This window comes from Dermacentor andersoni, chromosome 1, assembly GCF_023375885.2.
Source record: "Dermacentor andersoni chromosome 1, qqDerAnde1_hic_scaffold, whole genome shotgun sequence".
Lineage (NCBI taxonomy): Eukaryota > Metazoa > Arthropoda > Arachnida > Ixodida > Ixodidae > Dermacentor > Dermacentor andersoni.
Window position 1 is genome coordinate 86,310,195 of NC_092814.1, and position 19,777 is coordinate 86,329,971.

Genomic DNA, 19,777 nt, shown 5'->3' on the forward strand with positions numbered 1-19,777 from the left:
TTACGTGCGAAAACAACGACATGATTATGAGGCACGTCGTAGCGGGGGACTCCGGATTAATTTCGACCACCTGGGGTTCTTTAACCTGCACCGAATGCACAGTATACCCGGGGATTGTTGCACATCGCCCCCATCGAAATGCGGCCGCCGCGGCCAGGAAAATGAATATATGGCCCCTCTAGTACAACGGGCTACATGGAACACTTCCATTAAGAATAATAATACAGTGCGCAATAACATAGGGCACAGAGAGACGGACACGAGACGGGCGCGCATTTGCAGCTGAACTTCGGCAGGGAGAAGCTCCACCCTAGCAATGCTCTGCACAGGCAGGTGCGACAACCATACTAGGTCACGTCAAAGATAAGGTCGTAAGGGAGGTCGCGGAAGCAGTTCACAGTCTTAACAAATAAAAAATTATGAAGAACTAACCCCAGTTGCTATGCAATAATGTGTTTAGCATGCTTGAGAGGTGGTTATATGTGGATGTATGCTACAGTATGTGTTATGGGTGGCACTGGCTTTACCACTGTGCCTTAGCCGTACGTGGGAGCAGACGGGTACTTCGAGCGACACTTTCTCAAGGACCAGTTCGGAACCCCGTGCAGCGTCTGTGATCGCCTCTTGTCACGGCGTCTGCGACCACAGGCGCAGCGTTTCAAACGATAAGTTCTGCGTCTTGGACCAGAGGGGCAGCGTCTTGACGGCACCGTCTCAAAACGCTAGCCGTCAAGAGGAGCGAATGCAACAACGCTACCTTACCACCATACCGCCGTGTTGTAGCGCATGGTACCAGTAGTACCGACAGTACCAGCGGCTAGTAACGCCGGTACCACACCAGGGTGGCACCTTACCACCGCGCGGTTCTTACCGCTGTCTTAGAGAGCACTATTTTAGGGCTCAGCCCATGAAAATCATTAGACAGTCACAAGAAAGCGCGGTTTTTCCTCCAAAAAATGTTAAATGCATTGAAAGTATGTGTGAGTATTCTCTCGAGGTACTTGACCAAAAGGGTGGTAGGGCTTCTTCTTAATGTCACTTCATTTTAGCACTGTATAACTTGACAAGTGTCCGCCAAGTGGTCGTGATTGCGTTGTCGCTCATGCACAGAACGTTTTCGGGGATAGTACTTCTCATTTCAGTTATACGTGTGCACCAGTCCCGTGTCCGCCTCTTCTGTGTTCTGTGTTCTTGTGCGCCGTTTTGTTGTTCTCGATGGGTATGTCTTTAGAGTACCAAAAAGGACAACGACACAGACAGGCACATTTTGAGGACGCTGCCAGGTGTCGAATTCCTGCTTCATATTGAGAACAACTGGAACGTTTCATAAGCGCTGCGCACAAGCGAATTTCAGTGTGCAAGCTTATTAAGTAACCAAAATAAGACTACCGTACAGCCCAAACTATGTAAACAGATCCCTGTGAATAAAACGCGCCCGCGATTGGTACGCCAACACACTAAAGTATACCGCCTACGACAATAGCTCTTTTATGACACTGTTGAGAGAGTGCCTGAATTTTGTCCGAACAGCATCAAGTAAATATCGCAATTATTCTCGATAACGGAAAGGAAAAGTAGCACGAAGATGGAATGAAACGAAGCCTTTCAGCCAGGCGTAGTAACAAGACGCTGCCGTTACAAATGTCGTGAGCTCCTGAGGCGACGTTTCCTTCACAGCCCGCGAAACCAATTCGCCAACAAAGTACGCCTAGGGCAACGCCAGATGCCTTTCTGAAACGCGGACTGAGCTACGAGTACACTTGCTTAGAGGAGAGTTCTCTTTCTTTCTTTTTCTTTCTTTTTCTTTCTTTTGCAGTATTCACTCTTGCTGCCCGTATCTCCTTCAAAAATAATATCCTGAGAAACTGCGAGAGAAATGCCAATATATCGTGTTGCTGCATTTTTCACCGTTTTATTTTTGCAGAGAAGCTGGACAAAACAAGAGACGGAAAAGGGGACGGCCCTAACCATTTCTAAAATCCGCCGAAGTAATGCAACCACCCGTGGAACGCCCCCCCCCCCCCCCCCCCCCCCCATCACGTAGTACCTTAAGTTTATGTTGTTACGAGAGGTTTCCACGAAGTTTCTACGAGGGTCTTGCTGATAGCAGACAGACGAATGGCCTTTCAATTAGGCTTTTCTTTTATTTCATTTTTATTGTTCGCTTTCAGGCACGACCCCTACCACTGTCCGCGCTCTGCTCTTTCTAAGCTCGCCGCATTGTCCAATGACTCAATGGGATTTTTTCGTTAACGCTTGAATATATGTTTCACTGAGTTTCAATCCGGATAGATTATTCTCAAAAGAAAACGAAACGCGAAAGGCGATGTTAGATGTTGATTCTCCTTTGTCACCTTTTTCTTAAGCTCGTGATACTTCTTGCTCCTCTCATTTCCTTCGCCGACATTTATATCTGCAGGCTCACTATGGATCTGCCTGTTGCGTTTGTTGACCAGGGTTGCTGAGGTAATCCAATAGGCGGCTTTGTTGCCAAGCAATATCATTGACCATGTCTCTTTATAGGTTGCCATGACAGGCGACGTTTTTTTGTAAATAGACTGCCAGCTCATGAGGCTGGCTACACTTTCTTCGCGAGTGATTCTCCTGTGACAATCGCTGAGAGGAACAAGACGATGCCATCGCTGATGGAGCGTCCAGTGCCTGTCATGCTGCAGCTTTTCTTTCTGTATAATCCGCTTTCTGATTTGGCATCACACAGAAGAGAAATTAGGGCACGATTTCCTTAGCATATGCAACACTAATTCAAAGATGTGGTGCATTCATTGGTCCATAAGCAGCAGCAAACATGATAAAGAACTTATTAATCACGGATTAATAAGCCAAAATGTCGAATTTAGCATCATTGGTGGGGCCGCCATCATCAGTGCTTTCTTTCTATCAGCGACAGTCAAACAACACGCATAAGAGTCATAACAAAATGATGAATTCTCGTCTAATTTCTTTTTGGTTTTACATACGTATACAGCAGTGGAGTATGTGTTATTGCGCACACGACGGTAGCCGAATTCCTTTTTAAATCCTTGCGGAAAGTACTTATAGCTGTACCGGCCCAGAAAAGCGGCCGCAGGTGCGGCATTGCGCAGATTTTAAAATTAAATTAAATTAGATTAGAATAAGGTAAATTAAATTAAATTAAATTCACTTGTCTTTCGTGGCAAAACCAGGATGATGGTTATGAGGCGTGCCCTAGAGGGAGGGGGGGGGGGGGGGGGGCTCCGGAATAATTTTGACCACCTGAAGTTCTTTAACGTGCACCCAATGCACGGAACACGGGCGTTTTTCCATTTGCCCCCAACGAAATGCGGCCGCCGCGGCCGTGATTTGATCCCGTGGCCTCGTTCTTAGCAGCGCAACGCCACACCCGCTAAGCAACCACGCTTGGTGAGCAGTTTTTCAAACGAGAACGACCTGGCCATTTGTCCGACATGAGAGACACGTGTCATTGACGCAAGTGAGAAAGTTGGGAAAGTCGTCCGGCTTAAGCCATCAGGAACGAACGCACGACAAAGGCGACAGCCGGCGACACATTGAAAGCTTTGAAGAGACACCCGCGAAGAAAAGTTGTGAGGTTGATTGACTAGCTGCTGGAAAGACAACGAAACTTTCTGTGGGTCAAGTCCCGTGAACTTTTTATGAATCAACAGTCAACTACCTAACCTGAGTCGTGGTAATCGATGATTTGACTGCGTCTTCCTGTTGTCTTTTTCACATTTCTTTAGCTCCCTACACTGCATGAAAATTGCCGCACTTAAACAGCACAACATGCGTAAACAAGAAAGCGGGCGCCATGATTGAAAATACACAGTACATATTTGTAGAGCACTTCCTCTACAATTTACCTTAAAGGGACCGACAACCATCCGGAATGAGGCTTGACATTATCGTGCCGGTGGAAAGATTGTGACTCACAATGATCCGGAACAAGCGTAATTTTATCCTTTAAATAACGAATTACATTTTTAAATAGGCGCTGAAACTTACGCTGATGACGATAATGATTTATTGGCGTCCCCTTTGAAATGGGGCGGTGACAAATGGTCACCTAGCCTGCTTGATTTAATTAGGTATGCTGTACATGTTTTTCATCCTAGCATTTTTGAATACATCTCCTTAATCTTTGTTTTTTCTTAAAACTTCTCTATCTACCTTGTACCACTACCTACACCGGTACATGATCCGATCATATCAATCTCTTCCCTGCTTTTTTTTTTCCACCAATACTTTAAACGTCTCTTGCTTATCTCGACTTCTGACCGGTTGATGCTTTCGTCCACCTTAAATCCAACCACTTTTGGAAGGTGTACGTTGCGTACTGGTCTCGCACATTCCATTAGGATGTGGTCAGTGACCTCCGGATTTCTCCTGCAGCATACACATGCCTCATCTTGGGCAACCAGCTTGAGCAACCAACTCCTTGAGCAACCAACTCGAACCTCAAATAACAGTGTTATCGTAAAATGACGAGGGGCGACACTCTAGGGCGAAGCGTGTCATTCAGCCCTTGAAAACAGTGTTCATTTCTACATAGATGTACAGGCCTTAGTTCGTTTGAAATGCTGTATCTCCGAAGTCACAAAAATGTATATTTCCTAATATTGCTAATTATCTCTATGTATCGTCTGCAAATAGCTTCACAGAAAAGTGGTGCTGCCTGCGCGCGAGGAAGCGGTGCCACCAATTAATGGAGCGTCCCCGTGTCGCAAGCTTCCCGTAAGTAGAAAAGCAGCCACTGTACTGCGTGGACTGTACCGAACCGGCACGTAGGTGTCTGCACGTCAGCCAACAGTGAGTTTTCGGAATGACAATAGTATCAGTGCAAAGTGCAGCGCAGCCAGCATCAGGCGACTCGGTCAACTGAGCACCGCTTAACTTCCTTCTCTTGATAATTTTACATAAAAAGGGAAGATACGCTGATGTCCGCGGTGTTATGGGTGGCGAGATGTGTCGCAGTGCGTAGTCAGGCGCGCATGTCTCGTATCGGCAGCTCATGTTCGTGCTAAAAAGGTTGAGGGGTCGTTGCTCGTCACAAAATATCCGCTGCACATTTCACTTAATTCCAACTGCAGTTACTCTTTTTTAAATGAAAATACAAGTTATAAGTTACAACCGATGTTTGTCTCGTTGTGGCCACACCTCTGCGCTCACGCCACACAGTATCGAGATGGTCCGTACACAATGAGGTAGCCATGGTTGCGTCTGAAATGCCCTCCCAGTGATAGAAACAGATCTGAAAGGTTTTGTTCTTGCTATTTGCATGCAATGGAAGTGATTGTAAATCCGGAAAGACCGGAAAGCGCTGGCCTGATAACTTGAAAGGTATGTACGCGTACTATTAGTACACGCAAAACAATCCAGTTGAACAAACAGTCATCTGTTACTGGTCATGCTCTGTCGGCGTAGGGAGTGGTGCTCGTGTACCACCCATTTTAAGCGTTATCTTAATGAAGCGCCCAGCTTGACCGTCAGTTCTGGCAAAACGACTTCGGGCAGAAGCGTAATGCGTGTGATCGTCTGTGGTTTCGACACGAAGTGATTAAGATCGATCACCCCTAGAAAAGAAAAGAAAAGAAAGAAAGCAGTAGATCCAACGAGTTAGAATCTACATACAGCGAAGATTTGTGTGAGTGCATAACGTATTGGAACAGGGTTATTCTTTACCCCGCACGGCCGCCGCCGCCGCTGCCGCGGATGCGTGGAGGCGAGCGTCATCTGGTGGTGGTGCAAAGAAATCAGTTGCGGTGACGTTGCGCGCGTCCTCCACTGTGACTTGTTGGCCTATTCGGCAAGATAACAGCCACGCCGCACCCAAGGCCACGAAAACCCGGCGTGGTTCGCGAAGAAAAGCTTCGCTTTTAAAACACGTTACACCAGCTGTCGCATTCCCTCGCAAGCAGGGCAAGAAAGCTTCAGGTGCTGGCGTTTTCCTTGGCACGCAAAAGCGGCACCCCATAACACACTTCTGGCCTGCTATTTCCCTTTATTGTTTATTGATGACGTATTGCTATTCCCGCCAGAGATTGTTTCAGAAAGGGCACTAAATGAAAAACGTAGTGTAACACTGCCAGAATGGGGGTAAAACTGAAGCAAGGAAGATCTTAACAACACAGAACTTTACATTTATATTAGGCTAACGTAGAATAAGTAATGGTAGCATCAAAGTTAGAAATTTAAATGGACATTGAATGAAAAGTATAGCGTAATACAGCCAGAACAGAGGCAACATAAACCAACAACAATCGTAGAAGACAAATACAACTATACATTAGAATAGGAAACTGCAATCAATTTCAACAACAGGTACGCCAATTTCTGATAGTGTGCATACGCAATAATTATGGTTCATGACTCTGAAACAAATAAGTAATATTCAAGTAATAAAAAAAACGAACTTTTATAGTGACAAGCTTTGGTTATGGCAGAAGTTCAGCTGTTGCATTAGCTTACTGCTGGCGGGAGAAAAAAACAAAGAAATAAAATTTTAGGACAATACGCGCGAAAACGGAATTCCTTTATGTCGTGCGTATATTTTTATGGGGCTATTCTTCAGTGAGCGACAGCAACGCACTTGAAATTGCTGATTTATTGGTTGTGAATAAATTACGGAACAATTTGAATCGTGCGGATGTGTTGCGGTTTCGGAACCTCAGTAATCTAGCTGCTCTTCGTAATCTTGTCGACCAATTTGCGCTGTTATTCGTTGAAGACGCATCCCAATGCTTTTCTCTGAGCGAGTTCAGTTCGTTAGTGGGAGGAAACCAAGCGGCTCTTGCGTATGCGTATTCATGCGCTGATGCGACCAGAGGCTTAAGGGCTAGTACTATAGTTTAGTTCCGGGTGGAGCTTGACGAAGTCGTTTTTTGAGGAAGAGCAGTCGCTTCCAGGCGCGTGAAGTGATGTAGTTAACGTGAGAATCCATTCCGAGGTGGCATGTAATCTTTAACCCAAAGTGTTTAGTTCAAGAAAAGTGCCATGTATAAACTACTTCCGTGTAGGCGCCTCCTCCTCCAGCTAAATGTATACGCAATTGAGCCTAGCCAAGCCGAAGGAATCGGCGGCTCTGGTAGCATAGGCATTAATAAATATAGTCTATATCGCATTGTGCTTAGATCGTTTCCATTATTACATCATCGGGAGCGCGGAAAGAGTAACCAAGCTCCTTGCAAACCACATTTTCCCATAAATTATATAAGCGTAAATGGGTCGCACCATGGCGCATGGAAGCCGCATCGAAATTTTCGGAAACAAATGAAGAAAATCATTATAGTGTCCCTTTACGATAGCATGTTTCGGTGTACTAAACGCGATGTATTACATAAACGAGAACACGATGTATGGCGCTAAGACTGAAATAATCTCTAGCCATATCAGCACTTTACTCAGTTGGGAATGTATATCGTAGCATCGAAACGCGGTATTATACCTTCACTGCTTGCTAGCTCGGATGCTCAGAATTACCAATGCAAATACAAATAACGGATATCAAGTTTGCTTACTAAATTATGGGATTTCACGTGCCAAAACCACGATCTGTATAATTTTGACCACCTCGGGTTTTTAACGTGCCCCTAAATCTGAGTGCACCGGTGTTTTTGTATTTCGACCCCATCGAAATGCGACCGCGGTTGCCGGGATTTGATCACACGACCTTGGGCTTAGCAGCGCAACACCAAAGCCACTAAGCAACCACGGCGGGTCAGTTTGCTTATGCAAACTGCTGCGATAGTTTACATCTTAAAAAATGTTTGAACGTCGCCACTCGCTTGTGGCGCATGCGTCTGCCTACAATTATCTAAGGCTTCCTGACGATGTGTACTTGAAGCTTGCGAGGCTAGTCACGCCCTAGCGTGAGCGAAAGAAATGAAGACAGTGACGATGTTCACGAGTTATGTAGCAATGAGAAAGTTGACGATCATGGCTATTAGCACTGTATGCATGGCCAAAAACTGATTTTTAACAAGTCAATCCGTACGCATAGAGAAATGTCACGTATATTCTGTGACTTCGGTCAGTGACCAGTTTCCCCGTTAAAGACGCCTCAAAACCCACCGCGTTCGCTCAGACGCTATGGTGTTCCTCTGCTGAGCACAACACGGATTCCCGGCCGCAGCTGTGACAGTCTGAGTGCGGAGACGCTCGTGTGTCGGGGTTATGGTGCACGCTAAAACAACCCTAGTTGGTCGAAAATAATACGGGGATGACCACTACGGCGCTTCTATTAGACCGTACGATGCGTTTAGGACATTAAACCGTATGATTTAATTTTACCAATGCCTGTAAGCATGGGCGCAAGGAAAAACGAAGGCCGCACTGCGGCCGCCTAACCGGCACTCGATGCCGTGACCTCGCGTTCAACATCAATGCCCCAGCCACTAAGCCACCGACGTGGGTACGCTTTCACCCTTCGATAGCCTTCCGCTGTTCTCAGGCATGAAAATACCGCATTTGCACGTGTTTGCCTGCACACAAGCAGGAAGTACGGAGGGGAAATCAAGAAAAACATGTTCACGCATTGCTGAAACAACGGAGGCCAATTTCTTAAAGTTATATAGGGAGACAGATGATGCGAGTGAGGCATTTGTTAGGAACGTTTCCGGATATGTTTGCCGTTCAACTCAACAGAATTTATGCATTTCTCAAGTTCCGTTACGAAAAGGTCAGGCAAACGTATCTCCGCTGCCATGGCTAGACGTCGCATGATGTAACAAAATGGCACTTCGCACGGCTGTGATACTAAACCTTCGAAACCGGGCGTGAAAGAAAGAAGCATTATGAAAGCTAGAAAATACGTACGAGTGTAACGCATTCGAAGCAGAAAGCGAAATAAACTACCGAGCCAGCGCACGTCATCACAAAACTTGCTTCTGTCGAGACTAGAAAAGGAAACGACAGGAAGGTAATAACAGAACACGCAGAGACGTCGAACAGGGACAAAAATAAGAAACCGGCGAGATGTGAATGTAGCGTGAAACTGAAAGAGCGAGTAAAGTTTAAAAAGAGAGGGAGAGAGAGCAATGAGGGCAGCGAGTAGAAGGGGCGCGGAAGGGGCGCATGAAAAGAGGAATATCTCAAAGCCGTCAGAGATGGTCGGCTCCGCAGTGCCCAAATTAAGTTATCCGATCGAATTAAAAATAAAAGACGAGTGGAGCCAAAATGAAAAAAAAAAAATGTCGAAGGACGCCGCGACGCAGGTCCGGCTGCTCGAGCTGAGGGCGAGGCCGCTCTTTTCGATGCGTTCCTTGGCGATGGCCTCGGCCGCCAGGGCGGCTGTTTCGCTCTCGTGTCTGTTTCTATTTGGAGTCACGGTGGAACTTCGAATTCGTTCTGTGTGCCAGTCTTGTCGCGCTCTCGGACGGCGACGTGTTGCCTGACTTTTTTTTTCACTTCTTTGACGGTAGCAGAGCGTCTCTTCTGACTGTAGCACGCTCGGCGCTTTGTGTACTTTGAGGGGAGGAAGCACATTGTACATACGGCGGCGTACTGGAAAGGAGGTATAGGGGGGAGGGGGCTGAAGACGGCCTTCGCGACGGGGCCCAGGGCGTCGAAACAGTTCCCCTTCCTGCCTTTCCTCCGCGTCCGCCGTTTCGTGTTTGACGTGGCTCGACGTCCACGACTTTCTTTACCCGTTATTGAATTGGTCAAAAACTGGCGCTGCAGTGCCGGTGCAGGGTGGAGGCCCGGCAGCAACACGCTCGGCCGACTCCGATGAAAAGACTTTCTCATTAATTCCTGCCAGTTCCGAGCGAAAACAAAGTTGCGGCCTTTATGACTTCATGGGAAGGAACATGCGCCGCGCCGCCGCGCTGATGTTTCCGCCGTCGTGGCGCTACACGCCGGGTCGGGCTGGGGCCTCGAAATGAGAGGAAATCCCCGCTCCCCGACGATCTGCTGTTGTCTTTTGTTTGTCAATCATTTTGCTCGAATACTTCTATGTCTAGGAATCTGGGTCCCTATTGTTTAGGTGGGATACCAATTTTACAGCGAAGCTCCTAGCCTCTAGATGGTCGGGATTTCTCGAGGCGTCGTCCTCACGAACAAAAAACAGAGAAAACTTTCAGTGGTTGAAGCGAAAAGTGCACATATTCTTTGGTATCACGCATACATCATACAGCACAGGAATCGTTGAAATAAAGAGCAAGCACAAAACAAACGTACAAACCACATAATTGATGATAAGGCGCTCGTGCTAACAATTAGAAGAACGTAGCGCTCCCCGCATACGTTTACTGGTAAATTTGCCGCGGCGACGGCAGCTTGCCACATGAGGTGTGACGTCACTAGCCTTTCATATACATATAAAGTAACCAGCCTACTAACTGCTTTCCTTGTTGTTGTAGCACCGCTATGGGTAGGTAACGCATAGTTAGGACTCCAGAGGAGCAGCATGAATACGAGGAGCGGCAAAGGAAAAAGAAATGGCAAAACGACCAGCGGCAGCCTGCTGCGGCTGGTCGTATTGCCGTGGAAATGCCGCATAGGTGAAGTCCGCACGCGCACATTCTCCTGTGCTGAACAATGCGCCGGAGGAGGAATTCATCAATAAAGCATTGCAAACCCACTTCAGCAATTGTAGTGGTTGTTCTCAACAGCTTCACTGGAGATGCACTCTCGCAGGGCCGGGATGGCGAGTATGTTTTTTTTTTTGTATGAGCTTCGTCAGGATAATGTTTTTTCAGCGCTTAGCGGACGATGTTCAAGCTTCAGCGGAGAAAACGAACGCTTTGAAACTACGCTGCTGTTTAAAACACCCTTTGAGTAATGACGTTCTAGTTAGATAACTCTGTTGATCCGTGAGCAGCAATTACATGGGACGCATTTGCCAGCTATTTTCAACGCAACTATTTCCAGCCACGCTACGCCTAAGATATAGTCACACTTGAAATTCGTCTGACCTTTACAACTGTTTAAAGCGCAATTAATCCATAAAATAAGCATGGACACATATGCGGCGTGCAAGAGATACGCCGACGCCGCGCCAAAACTGTGCCACGGCCCTGTATTCCACCTTATGGCCGCTTCAGATAATGAAACGGGGAAATGGGATAGCCACACGCACCACCAACCGCAACAGCTTTCTTTCCGTGAAGGTTGCACTTGCACTTTCCGTTAATGAACATCAGTATTGCTTATCGTTCGAGACACGACCCAATGCCCTCTACCATGTGCGCTATTTTAGCAGCTTGTCCAAGAACTCGATCTAGGGAAAAGATGCAGCAGCAATCATTTCTGGTCTCTACAGGGCAGTGACACAACGTGGCAGCCTATATTTAGCTGCCTGTCATGTACACCCTCTTCTTCCTTTCCATGCCTTCATGTCTCCTCTAAACCTTCTTTCTCACTTCACGAGCAGTAACAGGCTGTGCTTAACGTAAAAAAAAGAAAAAAAAAAGAAAGTAAAAAAGAAAAGAAAAAATCAAGGCCATCCCGCCCTGCGAAGGTGGATGAAAACTTGTGGTAAAGGCATCACTCATTGTCACTTAGCCCATTAAGGCCCAAGAAAAAATCTACCAGTTACATTTTGTTGATTTTTCGTGTCAGACGATCTTTTCACACTGTAAATACATTGTGAAAGTTTTGTGAGTGGCGCTTCATTCTTTGAAACGCTACGATAGTGTACTTTATGAAGTACGCTGGGCCTTTATGGGAGCACAACCTGATGTAGGTTACGAAATGCATATGCTATATCTTGGAGCTTCCGAAAAAAAAAAGAAGAAGGCTTACAGCGAAGAGTCAAAGGAAATTTTGCGCAAGCCCGCATAACCTTCTGGTAGCAAAATTAGCATTTTAGTGGGAAATATTGTTTGTTATGGAAGTGTTCTTACTTATCAAGTGTGTAACATGACTTTATCAAGTAACAAGGAAGGGCTTTGCTGTTGCTTTCAGAGGCGCGCTCAACGCAAATATATTATTGACGCAGATCTAGACGCGATAATTGACGATGAATACAGGCATTCAAAACTAAAGCATTCAGCATTTGGTTCAGTGGTAATTTAAACATTCAAGAGACTGGTGACATCTCCTCCAATGACAGTCGGTTCTTGCATTACAATCCTGTTGTATGATTGCTGGGTGTCATTTTCGTAAGAATTTTCTGTCATTTCAAGAGGTGGGGTCTACGTCTGGTTCACCAATCTTGATTGCGCTACTTTTATTGCATGACTCATCTCGACTGGCATAGGAATATACGTAGTCCTTGATGTTTTCTGTTCCCTCCCAATCGTGTTCCAATTCGTAATAAAGGGTTCATGAATCATCTTTCTTTTTAAATATTCTTCATATGATATCTAAATTGTTTCTTTGTATCTAATTATGCTCTAACACTGCTCGCTATTTTATTGACTGAGAAGACAACAGTATCGTCATCTTTGTCGGCAGCTAGAAAGGAACCAGGAGGAATAATAGCAATGTTGATGTAATTCCAAATACATTTCTTTCCTGCAACAATCTCTGAAGTTCCTGCAGCCACCAAAAATTATTTTGACATGTAAAATGAATACAAGTACAACCATCGTGTGAATACAGGTAAAAAACCATCGTGTTTGCTTCGAGATCAAGCACACCCCTCTAGCATACACATAGACTCAGCGTACTTTACGAAGTGCACCTGCATTCATTTCCTTGCAATGGTATAAATAGGTAATGTATATGAAATGTCATGCGTTCATCGTCACTGTCATGCGTCCTTCTTTTCTAAAACTTACCCAAAAACTTCTGCTTCGAGAAGCGTATGCTATGCTTGACAAAAAATAAATAAGCTGCATGTATAGCAGCACCTGCTATGTTCAGCACTTTTCCAATTGAGTTCGCCGATGAATAGATAGAACATATCATGCGGCTGACAAAAAACCACAATGCAGTCGTTTTCACTGGACCCTTCTTAGCAAAATGACGTACCAAAGAACACTGTGTGTTTTGTCTTTAATTACTTACAAATGAAAACGGTACTGTACTTCTAAAAGTAAGCTGGGTGCTAATGAGTTAGTAACGACGGTCACAATGGCTTTGTGGTCGTTATTATATACTCTGGTCGGCATACTCGTAACTGTAAACACATTCTTCAATAATGTCAAACCGATGCACCCACGGCGCTGGGTGGTCGGTTGGGCCGGATCGGTGCGGCACCGCAAGCGATATGTCTGCAACACGAAACGCGCAAACCACTCCCTTTTCGGTCCCCACACATCCACATTGAAATCACCGAAAACGATCACAGGGGAAGTGTCATCGCAACTAACCCACGCAAAGCGAGTAGCCATGAACCTTACGGGGCTATGAGCCCTTGCATTTTTTGCTTGCTTACGGGGTATCAGACATTGATGGTGATAGTTTTCGAAATGCTGTTCTGTATGTTGTATGCGTGATTAGAAAGAATGCAAGCACTGTTCCCTTCACTTTGCTGAGCGCTTGCAGCCTCTGCCTTACGGGGCTGTGAGCCATTGTATTTTTTGCTTGCTTACGGTGGTATGAGTCATTGATGATGATAGTGTTTGTGTGCGGCCACGAAAATTCTATGGTACCCTAGCCGTGCCTATACAGCTCCGCTGTAAAACAGGATGAAAGTTAAACGTCTGCATGTCTTGTGTATCTAATGAACAACTTGTTTTCTGAGCGTCCATCATTGGAAGTGCTCAGAATTTACGCTCCGCATTTAACTGCTACAGAAGCCGTAGGTTCAAGGTGCACGCTTTAAACACTTCTTGCATTAATTGTTTGTTGTTGCTAATATTAGACATGAATGAAACATATAGAAAACATTTCAACAGATAGACACGCAACGGAGCCTTGCTGCAAGAGCTTTATTTAGTTTTTTTTTTTATTTTGGTCGTTCTTGCCATATTTCGCCTTGATGGCTGGAAGGTATTCCGTCAGCATTCACACACACACACACACACACACACACACACACACACACACACACACACACACACACACACACACACACACACACACACACACACACACACACACACACACACACACACACACACACACACACACACACACACACACACACACACACACACACGCACACGCACACAAACACACACACACACACACACACACACACACACACACACACGCACGCACGCACGCACGCACACGCACACGCACGCACGCACACGCACACGCACACGCACACGCGCACGCACACACACACACACGCATACACGCACACACGCACACACACACACACGCACGCACGCACACACGCACACACGCACGCACACACACACGCACGCACGAAGCACTTCAGCGCCTAGAGTGAGGAGCGATATCTAGCGCTGTTCAGATTACATTTGGCACGGTTTAGCTGCTTGAGGAAATAGGCCACCAAAAGGTTTTCGTGTATAAAAGGTAGGTATGCAGCAAGTGTTTATCGTTCCTTCAATTTAAGCTATCGCTATGTGTATACAACGTGCAATTTATTTGCGTGTACTTACATTCTTTGCCTTGTCAGTGCGTGGACACGGCCTGCAAGGAAAATTTTATCCCAGCTCTGCTTATCTTTTTTGTGCGGTTCAGTGACTGAATATTAAAAAAGAGGAAGCTATGAGACAAAGAACCATGAAAGGAACGCCACGCTTGAGTACCGTTCAAAGCACCATAGAGTATCCTTTCAATGTACCGTACCGTCGCTTTGTTACTGCTATCACCACTACAGTTCAGCCGAACTGTGGTGTGAGAGCTGTTTTATGCGTATACCTGACGTTTATCGAAATAATAGCGTTATATATCTACTGAATGTGGAGTATTGATTAACTTTGGTGCCTTCCACAGTGATGGTTTTTTTGCTTAAACCAAACCAGGCATGTGTACTAGAAAGAATATTCAATATATCTCAAATATTTTCAGATGCTGATAGCTTGTAAAAGTCTGCATTGCACGTGCACAGTAGGGTTATAGTGTTGCTAATACTAACTGGAAGATTTCCTTATTTATCAATTGGGAGTATCGGAATGATATGCAAAGAAATACCACTTCAAGAATCTTGCTTAGTCACTGTTGATGGTGCAAATAGAAAGTTGCTATATTGTGCATATAAACCATATTGATTAAGTTATTACGTATTGTTTTCTTTCTCTTTGTGTACCTTTAAAACGAACAACCGCTGTGTGATCCGCGATTCACAACGCGGATCACAGATGCAATTTCAATCTACCTCTTGAAATTCACATGCATAATAAATTTCCGCGACATTGTTGCACATTAGGCATTAAAGCTTTCTGCAAAACAATTCTACGCCTTGATTCGCTTGCACCACGAGAAGCCAGAAAAGTCATTCGCAAAACGTACGGTCCAAACAAGCTAATGAAAACGAAAAATTTTAAGAGTAAGTTTAGCGACAATTGCTGGGACAGGGCTGCTTCGAGCGAAGAGCAGGCGCCGAGCAGTGGCCGCGTTACCGAGAGGATGTTTCACGGGCGAAACACGGCGCGAAGAGGCGAAAAACGGTTTCCACCGGCCTAGGCTGCCGCGGGCGACAGCGGGGCCCCACGATAGCGGCCACTGATGCTGAGGGAGCGACGAGGAAATGTCGCGCGCCGACTTGGTGGCCGAGCCGCGCAAGATGGATGACCAGCGCTGATTGCTTGGTGGCGCCCTCGTGTCAGCGACACGGCAGCGCACTGGGATGCTGCTGTCCGGTGGCTGGTGATGCATCAGCGGTGGCGACCGCCGATGCCTGCTGGCCAGCACAGACATGCCGCGGCGAGGTGTTACGCTTGCTTTGTCGCCGTGCCCATAATAAGCCCACACCGAGGCACGCCCAGCCGCGGCTGCCGATGTGTACGTCTTTCTTCCTGCGCTCCCTTCTGTGCCGGTACAAGTGAGAACTGTACTCACTCTCTGTTTACCCAAAGACGTAACAGGAACCGAGCATCCTTCCGGCAACCATTCCGGAGAAGACTAAAGGGGAGCATACGTAGCGGCTGGAAATGTTTCGGTTACTTGTTTGGCGGCACAAACGTCGGGATTGACCGTGTTCGCCGCAGCGTTGTAATCAGTCCCCCAGATCTAGGTCGTTACCTGAGGAATCAATATAAAAAGTAGACTTGTACGAGTATCGCTTTTAATTCCTTTACTTTGCTTTAGTGTGTCTTTAGTCAAAGTTGTTGCATCGCAACGTGAGAAACTAGTGTGCAGTTTCAACAGTAATAAAGGGTCCAAGGTACGCAGCCGGTATTTAAGATACGCTCGGAGATCTACAGAAGGCTTGCACCGCGTTGTAATGTAACCAAGCAAAGGACATTCCAGCGCCCGTCACGCCCATAGCAATTTGTACCGTCATTGAAACCAAGGCCGCATTCTGTAACTATTCTTTTTATTTTCCACTCTTTTCACCCATCGTGATTGGTTCGCACGAAGCTGTGCTTCCGCCACTCCTGAGGTAGGCCATTCGGTGAGAAGGAAATGACAGAAATGAAGAAATGAGCAGGATCTGAGGAAAAGAATCCGCGCAAAATGCAGGCGCTCGTCTGCCTACGTGGGCATGCAGACCGGGCAGCCTTCTCGGCGAAGTCGTAGCCGACGAAGCCATAGTGTACCGGGAGCCACAGAAAGATGATGTCCTGCTCCTATCCCAGGGCATGACGAAGTATTTCTCTTATTTCGAATAACAACTGCTCGCCTGTTTTGTGAGTTAAGGCAGACTGACGGCTCTGAAGGCTTGCTTTAAAGTCACAAAACATGACCGATTCCAGTTCTCGTTCAGCGGTAACTTAGTTTGCAGCACCACGAAGGTCTGAACGTTCTATTGTCGTGGGTGTTGTTATGTGTTATCAGCGATGGTTTCTATTCTTGATGACATCCTCACCTTCGCAGTAATAAGTGAATTGTTTGAAGCGCTTATTTTATCAGGCCTTTTCACAGTAGATATCGCTTCGCTCTAAATGAACGATTGGTGTTGTTACTGCAAAGCTACACCAGAAACATGACGGACTTCGTCATGGAGTGCCTCGTAACAATTTGGACAACCTAGAGTTTTCTTGCACTTACCGACGTCTGCATTTGGGTCCTGCTCTTGGGAATTTCGTTTGCATTTACGACTCAGCTGTGTTACGAAGGTGCAGCTCCTGACAGGATTAGCCTGCTCCTCGCGCGCCGCGATGTCTTCCTCGGTCGACTTGTGAATGCGACTCATCGCCAGAGCTTTTTCTCGCGTGATGAATGCGAGGGGCAGAACGTTTTCGCGTTTTCTTTTTGACGTGTAAGTTCCTTCGCTGTATTCACTGTAACGCCCCGTTCGGTGCATTTTGTACTTGAGCTCCAAGAACTATGCCTAAAGGAGCCCTGAAGCGCTGGCGAAAGACTACAAAACCTTAAAGGGGGCATCAACGACGACGTAAAGAAAGACCAGTGCAGTACTTTTGCGGCAAATGGAGAAAATCCCATTGTGGAGCTGGCAAAAGCTGATCGGCGAGCAGCCTCTCGAAAGATATTCTGCTGCATCTGAGTGGCTTTAGGGAAGCAATTTATGTGCCTTACTTTTCCTCCCTCTTTGGTCGGCTGTGAAGTGCCTATTGCAGGCACTTTGATTTTTTCCCTCTTATTTTGTGCGGGAAAAATAGGGGAGCCTTTAGGCTGCGATTACAGACTCAACTCTAAATGCGCTCTCTATGTCGGGCCTCATTTAGCGTTCTCCTCCTTTTATCTCTGACAAATGATGCCGCCGTAATGATATACCACTTCACTTGCTTTTGTAAGCCTCGCTTTTTTTTCTTCGCGCAGACTTGCTCCGCTGATATGTTTCTGTTTGGAGCAGCAAACGACGCTCGACATGTGTACGTTCTTTTTTTTAAGTTGGAAAAATGGTGGGTTTAATGAAATCAGCCCCGTCGGGCCTCGCTTTCGCGTGGCCCCCCTGCACGAGTTATACAACTCCCAACAAATGTCGTGGCACAGACTCTCTCGGGCTCCGTGCGAGCCGTAATGGTTGCCTCGAAAATATTAACAGAAACAAAGAGGTAAGAAAAAAAAAAAAACATGGTTCTGACGAAAGCTCTTATTCCACAACCCCGGGTTCCGGCAACATGCCAAGCCTTGAGTGTTATTGCCGGCTGCAAACAGATATATGACGTTGCATAGCAAGCCGGAAACTGCTTTTACCGTACCGCTGTTGCAATGAAAGAAAACGAGAGAGAGAGAGAGAGAGAGAGAGGGTGAGTGGGAAAGTGAGGGAGAAATAAAAACGCAGCAGCCGCAATGTGGAGGCTCTGACGCACTTGTAGGCTCTGGTTCTTGCGTCTGACTATACCGGATGAAAATCATCCGAGAAGGTTTCCGGTCTTTTCATCCTTCCACTAATTAAGGTTCATCATGCACTTAGTGAAAGACACTAAAGCGACGGAAACTAAATTCGTAAGCAATTTTCCTTCGCTTTAAGTTCCCATATTTTCGGAGAAATGTCAGTTTCTTATAAGAATCTATACATAAAGATTTACTTGTGCGATGTGCAAGAAGCGCCAAAGACGACATAAAGCAAAAGACAAGATGCAGATGTTAATAATTTCTGTAATTATTGCACACATAACAGTAGTACACATCTGATCGACGCGGTGGGCGATCAAGATTACCCCCCCCCCCCCCCCTTCCAGTAGACAACTTTTCGATAAAGGGACTTGTGTACATCAGGGCCACAACTGCTCTCCTTGGCAGGATTTATACAGCCTCCTCTTCCTCAAGGACGAGAAGCTTAAACGCGTCGGAAAGAGCAACACGAGGCTGGTTAAGGGAGTTGGAAATTATCAAAAGGAAAGATAACTTTTGATATTGAAATTTAGGAAGGGTGCTTCTTTAGTCATTGTGGCTGGCTCATTTGAACGACAGAGCGAACAGTTACAGAAAAAGGACCCCTCCTCCCCCCCCCTCCCCGAAAAAAAGAAAGAATGAAGGAAAGAAAGAAAGACGAAAATCATCACGCGTAAGAAGGAGCGGTACACCTGGTATGTTAGGTTTGACAGAGAAAATAAAGCAGGTAGCCATAGGTGTTCGACAACCGGTAAAGAAAAAAAAAAAAACGAAGTCCCCTTGTCCAAACATTAGTTCCGAGCTGAGAGTTCATTTGTTCGCCCACTGTTCATCAATCAAAGTCTCCATATTGATGTGACTCCTTCGTTTTGAATGGTACACAGTGGCCTTCGTACAGCTGGAGAGGATTATGTTGAATGGACGTCGGGTGGGAGGCTGAGGCAGAAAGGAGGGGGATGGGAGCATTGAACAAGAGGAATGTATGGTAAAATGCCCATGAAGCATACAGTAGAGTTAATACGTCATGTATCACTCAAATGCTATACAGTAACGTTAGAAAGCAAACAACATGAAAATAAATAAAAAAAAAGATACGATGCAGAAATGGTAAGGTATTGAAGCAGAGATCACAAACACGTGGACCGTGGTCCGTGTGGTGCTGGGGATTTTGTAGAGGACCCTCGTTGTTATCCTGGGTATGTCTCTCGTCATGTGCTTTCTTAGTTCTGCATTACTCTCACACAAACTCTGGCGTGGCAGTACAAAACGGGACTTTCTACATCACCTTGGTACATGTCCCGGTCTGAACTATTGCCATGTTACGAACTGGTCGGATTGCCATGAACTTGACACAGGATTAAATACTTTTCTATGCAGTGCTTATCGCAGAGCGTCACTCTGACATTTGAGAAGATCGGTAATTAGAACACGAAATATTTAATAGATGGGTGACTCAGCTCCTTGTAATCTGTCCCTTTTTAATAAATGAAAGAGTTCAATAACGAATAGTGAA